General features: G+C 40.9%; 1 pseudogene; it reads left to right on the forward strand.

Moving 5' to 3' along the window:
* The first annotated feature begins 1,010 nt into the window (after positions 1–1,010).
* LOC101351634 (60S ribosomal protein L9 pseudogene) lies at positions 1,011–5,937 on the forward strand (annotated as a pseudogene).
* Positions 5,938–7,924: the final 1,987 nt, after the last annotated feature.

The following is a 7,924-nucleotide window of genomic DNA, read 5'->3' on the forward strand; positions in this document are numbered from 1 at the left end:
AAGAAAACCAAAGGCACAAGGGAAATATTAGTCCAAAGGACTAACGGACCACAACTACCACGGCCTCCACCAGACTGAATCCAGCACAACTAGATGGTGCCCAGCTACCACCACTGACTGCTCTGACAGGGATCACAATAGAGGGTGATCTACAGAAAAATGTAAAACAAAATTCAAATTCACAAAAAAAGACCAGACTTACTGGTCTGACAGAGACTAGGGAAACCCCAAGAGTTATGTTCCCCAGACACCCTCATAATTCACTACTGAAGTCATGCCTGATGTTCACCCTTCCACCAAAAAAAAAGAGACTAAATGGGCACACCAGCCCAGGGCAAGGACAAGAAGGCAGGACGTGACAGGAAAGCTGGTAATGGGGAACCCAATGTTGAGAAAGGGAGAGTCTTGTTGACATGCCACGGGGTTGGCAGCAAATGTCACAAAACAATATGTGTATTAATTGTTTAATGAGAAACTAATTTGCTCTGTAAACCTTCATGTAAAGCACAGTTAAAAAAAAGAAAAATAAAGTAAAATTAAAGGCATATTGAGTAGGTACCAGTAGGTTTGTTTTCAGTGATATGATTGTGGCTTTGAAAGGCACCAGAAGTAGAGTCTATGCATTTTCCCATTTAAATATAACTTTCATTATATTAAAGAGGTAAGAAATTCCATTTATATAAAAGATGAGCATACTCTGATAATTTGGTTATAATGACATTGAGCTCTATAAAGATAAATACACTGCGGGAATCTATTTTGCAAATATAAATTCAATTTCTTCCAGTGCTCTAGCGTTTTCTCTTTTTTTTAATTTAAGTGCCTAAACATTAATTATTCCAGTATCAGATAATAGACTTTCATCAGTTTGAGGACAGTCTACTTCCATATCAAATAAAAGTATTTAAGAGAATTTCACTTGAATCAAAATGTTCTGTAAAAATAACCTGTGTAAAGGTGGCAGTGCCTAGGCTGAGTTTTCCCTAGGAAGACAACAGTGAGGAAAATCCATGACTGTGCACTTCAAAGAAACAGTAAGAGAGCAGGAGAGAGCCACAGAGAACTATGCTGCTGTTGACCTTCAAAAGGGCTATAAATTAAAGAAGAACAAGGACTTCATCCTAGCCTCCAAGCTCTTCTCCCTAATGTTGCCTGGATCCGCAAGCTTTTGCCTGAATATACACTATATGAGTGACTCTTGTAACAGAAACAAGAACCATGGCTTCATTAACAGCAACCGGAGGAGAAAAGGTGGCTAACTGGCTATGGTACATCAGCGTATTTCTTTGTATTTAAAGACGAAGAAATTGAGGCACAGAAAGGGAAATTGTCAAATGAGAAAGGAAGCCACTTCTCACAAAAGCTGGCTGGCCAGTTTTGAGGAACCTCTGGTAGGGGATAGAGGCATCTGACAAATGCCAGCAGCCTAGGATAACGCTAATTGGGTTTCCTGCTTTAATTTCCTTTTCAGCTGGAGGAGAAAACAGAAAAGGGGTTGATGTTCCTATCTAGAGCTCCAGACATAATGGGATTATGGAGATCTCGGTCTTCCCACAAGGAAACTGCTCATTGTACTGTCCCAGTACCTAAGAGCCTCCTAGATTCACAATAATGGGAGAAAATGAGACAAAAGCTGAGAATGCAGGGGGTGGGGATAAGAAAATCAAGGAGGCAAGGGTATTGGTGGAAGAAAGTACTGCTGAAAAAGGGTAGGCAGTGTTAATGGAAACCAAGTAAACCACTGTCTCCCAGTGACCAGGGTGGGAGAGGAGGATGAATCAAGCAGCTTTCAGAATTCCAAGTAGACTCCAACTCCAGCGATAAACCTAAACATCTCCCTCAGAGAAATGGAGAAGGCAGGTCAGGAGGAGCAGGCATCTCTATCCAGAGGATCCTTCTGGGCAATCAGGGGGCAGTATTGGAATGGTAGGCTAGTGGCAACAAGGGGAGGGCAATGTCTTTCACTCAGCAACCCTGGACATACCACTGCAGAAGTGAAATTACCAGAGGTAAGATCAGCCTGGGAAGCCCAAATCACAAAGTTTACCATATAAAAAGCACTAAAAATATGTTGGTTTTTTTTTTTTTTTTAGTTTGTTTCTCAAAGATCCTCAGAGTGGGAAAAGATTTTCTCCAGCCAAGACTCTCAGAGCTGACTAGAACTCAGAGTCAGGATAAAGAGAGAAAGTCCTGGGCTTCGGAAAGCTTTTCCTTTCCTTCATATAAGCCTTGTTTTTCACCTTTAATTTCACTATAAAGGGGGAGGAGGGGCTTGTACATGTATTATATGCATGTTCAAATGAAGAAGAGGTAAAACTTGGACAGGTATAAAAGACACCTTGCATTGAAGAGACTGTGGTAATCACCATCTGATTTCCCTGTAGCAGTGAGCCTAACACAAATTGCTAGACCAATAATGAAGACTAAAAGTTGTTAAATAAGAGGTAACCTCAAGGGCCCCTACAATGACACTGTAATGTAGTCAAAGAGACCCAAGGCCAGGACTTCCAACTCCCTAGTGACAGTGGTCCTCTCAGCAGGACCTGCAGGGCTCTATTCTCCAACTTGTAGTCCAGCCCTTCTAGAGCACACAACACAGGGTGAGGCAAGTCTTCATCCTGTTGGGTATCTGTTTGGAATGGGTTAGGACAAAATGCTCCATCAAGGCTAAGAGCAGGATGTAGATGAGTACAGCTACATTCAAGAGACCAATTCCTGGGAGGGTCTTCACTGAATGTCACTACTATGTGTTTGACACAATTTAGAGAAGACTTAGCAGGGGGAACTCTGAAATGAAGAGTGACTCTTACAACCCAGCATCCCACTCCAGTCCTCACAATACCCCCACCAATATCCAACAGCCACCCTAGTCATGCCAGGATTTAAATATCTCAATTCAGACCATCCACTGCTCTCACAAGCAGTAAAACGACCAAATCATCCTGGAAAGAAGTAAACCCTCAAGAAGATCATCTTTTCATAAGAACCCAAGTCACTGTCTCCAACTCCACTGCTGAGGGGCTCGCCTGCTTTTTGGGTAAGAAACAAAGGCACCATGATCAGAAAGAAACTCTCACACAGGCCTTGGGACCCCTAGACAGCGCAGGCAGGGGGGTTCCATCAGCAGGAGCCTCCAGTGAGTTTCCTCCAATGTCTAAGTCACCCACCAGTAGGAACCAGTCTACCTGCCTTGAGGTCTAGCATTCACTTCTTGGTTCTGGAATCCCAGAGATATAGGATTTCCTTTATAATCATAAAAAACACACAAGCCCAAGAGGAAACATTCTACAACTGGATCATAACTGCCTTTGGGGTTTTGTTCCTATCTTTGTCCGTACCATAAGAAGATTGAGATGAAGTAGGCAAATGGAAAGAGCTGTGTATAAAGGGGTACTGAGGCAAGATGTCTGCTCCAAGGCATCTTGCTCCAACATGCACCTCTTATGCCATCTTTGGTATATATCACAGTCACTAGAGCAGATTGTTGAATAAATGAAATACTCTTCAAATTTGGCTCTGATTTCTATGTACCATGTAAGATAAGAGGCCTTGAAGCACTTACTGATGAAGATCAAAGACTGCAGCATTCAATATGGATTGTATCTCAACATAAAGAAAACAAAAATTATCACAACTGGACCAATAAGCAACATCTTGATAAACAGAGAAAAGTCTGAAGTTGTCAAGGATTTCATTTTACTTCAATCCACAATCAACACCCATGGAAGCAGCAGTCAAGAAATCAAAGGACAGTATTGCTTTGGGCAAACCTGCTGCAAAAGACCTCTTTAAAGTGTTAAAAAGCAAAGATGTCACTCTGAGGACTAAGGTGTGCCTGACCCAAGTCATGATATTTTCAATCGCATATGCATGCGAAAGCTGGACAATGAATAAGGAAGACTAAAGAATTAACGCCTTTGAATTATGGTGTTGGCAAAGAATATTGAATATACCATGGACTGCCAGAATGAACAAATCTGTCTTAGAAGAAGTACAATCAGAATGCTTCTTGGAAGTGAGGATGGCAAAACTTCATCTCATGTACTTTGGACATGTTATCAGGAGGGACTAATCCCTGGATAAGGACATGATGCTTGGTAAAGTAGAGGGTCAGTGAAAAAGAGGAAGACCTTCAACAAGATGGGTTGACACAGTGGCTGCAATAATGGGGTCTAGCATAACGATTGTGAGGATGGCCTAGGACCAGGCAGTATTTTGTTCTGTTGTACACAGGATGCTATGAGTCGGAACCAACTCGATGGCACCTAACAACAACAGCAACATACAAGGTAATAGAAATGCAATCTGGGAAAGAAGATTCAGACTGGGAGATCAAGGGGTATAATCTGGAGCATTTAAAACAGGACAGAATATAGGTCCAGGAATACCTAAAATCCAGCCTAAAATGGCCCGCAGGCCTAGTGAATTACAGGGCCTAAGAAAACCATTGAATCAGTAACACTATCCAAGCACCCAACAGGCTTTCAAAAGTCCGTTTTTGAGTCTTTCTGCTTTCTCCTCCTGCCAGGGCCAGCCCCATATAACCGGCACGTGTGAAAATGGGTTAATGTTAATATCTCAGGCAGTTACTACAGGGGAAAAGAACCCAAAGGTTATCTGAAGATAGGTCCACTAGAAATGACGTTTGGGTCTCAGTCTCAGGAATGACAGTGCTTCTCCTTAATCACAGATCTACGATAATGATCACATTTCTTTTAAGTGAGATAATTTAACGCTTTGAGTTAAATATGAGGTAGTGATATTCTATATCACTATTACTCGTTTTCTCATTAGCACAGTTTCTTTACCTATTTTTTCTTACTTCACTTATTCTATTATAGTATCTCATCTCTGTGTGACACTTTAAAACCTTTTTAGAACAAGGAAAGGGCTTTCTTTAAGTCATAAAGTCCAATGAACATCTAAGGGCACCTGGATAAGGGTGATGACCATTCGCCATCCTTGTTCCAATGATGCAGGGTCCATGTGTTCACTCTGTATGAGAGTCTCCTAATTCTGTTAGCAGTGGCTGAGATAACCTACCCTTTTACCCTTAGTGGATACCTTACGTCTATGTGTCATTTCAACCTCTAGAAGAATGGGCTTTGAGCCAGTTGCCCAAGAAGATGGTCAGATATGTGATGAACCAAGAAGAGTTCTGGGTAGCTGAGGATCAGAGACTGCAGAAGGACACATGGAAGTTAGTTGAGGACAGAAAAAGAGCATCCTAGTGAAAAGGAACAGAAGGCATAAAAATATGGAGACATCATGTGGTAAGTGTGAATCCAAAGGGAAGTGATGGGACCAGAGACAAAAAAAAATGAGATGAGACTCTTTTTGCTGCATCTACTGCGAGAATAAAGACCATTCTCAGCAACCAGACTGTCAACATTCTAGAAAATGTCAACATCACTCTGAAGGGATGCACAGATACTGTCAAGGGCCCCAGAGGAACCTTTCAGAGGGACTTCAATCACATCAACGGAGAACTCAGTTTCCTTGGAAAGGAAAAGAGGGTTCGTGTTGACAAATGGTGGGGAAATAGAAAGGAACTGGCTACAGCTCACACTATCTGTAGTCATATACAGGACATGATCAAGGTTGTTACACTGGGCTTCCAAGATGAGGTCTGTGTATGCTCACTTCCCCATCAAGGTTGTTATTCAGGAGAGTGGGTCACTTGCTGAAATCTGAAACTTCTTGGGTGAAAAATATATCTGTAGGGTTCGGATGAGGCCAGGTGTTGCTTGTTCAATATCTCAAGCCCAGAAAGATGAGTTAATTCTTGAAGGAAATGACATTGAACTTCTATCAAATTCAGCTGCTTTAATTCAGCAAGCCACGACAGGTTAAAAAAAAAAAAAAAAAAGATATACAAAAATTTTTGGATAGAATCTATGTCTCTGAAAAAGAACTGTTCAACAGGATGATGAGTAAGAGCTAATAGTTGTCCAGCTATGGAAACAAGGCTGGATGATTCCTAAGACTTTCAGGTAATATTTTTAAGACACAATAAAACTCATTTATTCAAAAAAAATGCAACGAGAGATAGGTAGGGGTCAATCATTAAAAGCTTTGCTAAGGAGGGTGGATTTTAACTCTATAAATAATGATGAGCCAATGAACAGTTTTAAGAAAAACAATAACTGAGTCATATTTGCATTTTAGAAAAACTTTGGCAGAATGTTAAAGACTGATCATTTTAGTGTGGGGATTGGAGTCAATGTCATTTAGACAAGATTGAGTGAAGGCCTAAAATAAGGCAATGACAGTACAGATGCTGAATAAATTCTAGAGATGTTTGTGACTTCCAATTGACAGAACTTGGTGGCCACATTGATACAGAGGGTGTTAATCTGATTCCAAGGTTAGTCTTAGGTTTCCCAGACTTAAAAATACTTATTACAGGATAAATGAAGCAAGACATTGAATACAGATATCTTAGTGAGATACTCAAGAGATCTTCCACGGAGAATGATAATGGTTGGGTATATGGCTGTGATCATCTTTGTACAAAACAATATGTTTTTGTGTACTAAACATCTGAGGAAATACTATTGAAGAGAGAAGACAAGGATTCAGAAGAATAGACACATAGATGTTAACAGTGGTTGACTCAATGTCAGGATTTTGGTTTTTTTTTTTTTTTTTTTTTGGCTCATCTGTATTTTCTGATCTTTCTGTAATGATAATTACAGAACAGTGAGTGGGAAACTGGAAGGGATTGAGCAGAAACGAGGACCTAAGAAAAAGTCTGGAAGAGGATAGTGTCCCAGAAGACAACATTCCTGAAAGCTTTAATATTTTAGCTTCTAAGTACTTGATTGTGGGACAATTTCTTATTCATATTTGAACTCTACCCCACTGACACTCTCCATCTCCTAGCCAGAGCCTACGGAGTGGTGACTCAATGAATCCTTGTGACTAAACATGATCCTTTTTTCCTCATGACCTCTATCATCTTGACTCCATTTTCTCAAAGATAGTATTTGGGGCATTTCCTCTTAGAATATCATTAGAAAGGATTTGCAGAGCTCATAAAATGAGAAGTAAAACTCCTCATTCCTTAGGAGGCTCATTTGCCCTTGGAGAGACCATTCACAAAGTGTAAAACAAATCCCCATCTCATGGATTTGTGATTGTGAGTGGTAAGACAAAGGAGTAGCCATATTGAGAGCCAAAGACAGAGGTTAAGAGGGAAGTCTCCACTTTCAGCCCTGGTAAAAATTACACTGTCACAGAATACCTAGCTCAACTGGCGTAACATAGTTTATAAAGAAAATGTTCTACATTCTACTTTAGTGAGTAGCATCTGGGATCTTAAAAGCTTGTGAGTGGCCATCTAAGATACTCCACTGGTCTCACCCCATCTGGAGCAATGGAGAATGAAGAAAACCAAAAACACAAGGGAAAAATTAGTCCAAAGGACTAATGGACCACAACTATCACAGCCTCTGCCAGATTGAGTCCAGCACAACTAGATTGTGCCTGGCTACCACCACTGACTGCTCTGACATGGATCACAATAGAGGGCCCTGGACAAAACTGGAAAAAAAATGTAGAACAAAATTCTAACTCACAAAAAATGAGAAGACCAGACTTACTGGTCTGACAGAGATAGGAGAAAACATGAGAGTATGGCCCCAGACACCCTTTTAGCTCATAATGAAGTCACTCCTGAGGTTCACCCTTCAGCCAAAGATTAGACAGGTCCATACAACAAAACAAGACTAAATGGGCACATCAGCCCAGGGGCAAGGACAAGAAGGCAGGAGGGGACAGGAAAGCTGGTAATAGGGAACCTGAGGTTGAGAAGGGGAGAGTGTTGACATGTCATGGGGTTGGCAACCAATGTCATAAAACAGTACGTGTACTAATTGAGAGGCTAGTTTGTTCTGTAAACCTTCTTATAAAGCACAATAAA

This window comes from Trichechus manatus, unplaced genomic scaffold (assembly GCF_000243295.1).
Source record: "Trichechus manatus latirostris isolate Lorelei unplaced genomic scaffold, TriManLat1.0 scaffold00192, whole genome shotgun sequence".
NCBI classification, from domain to species: Eukaryota; Metazoa; Chordata; class Mammalia; order Sirenia; family Trichechidae; genus Trichechus; species Trichechus manatus.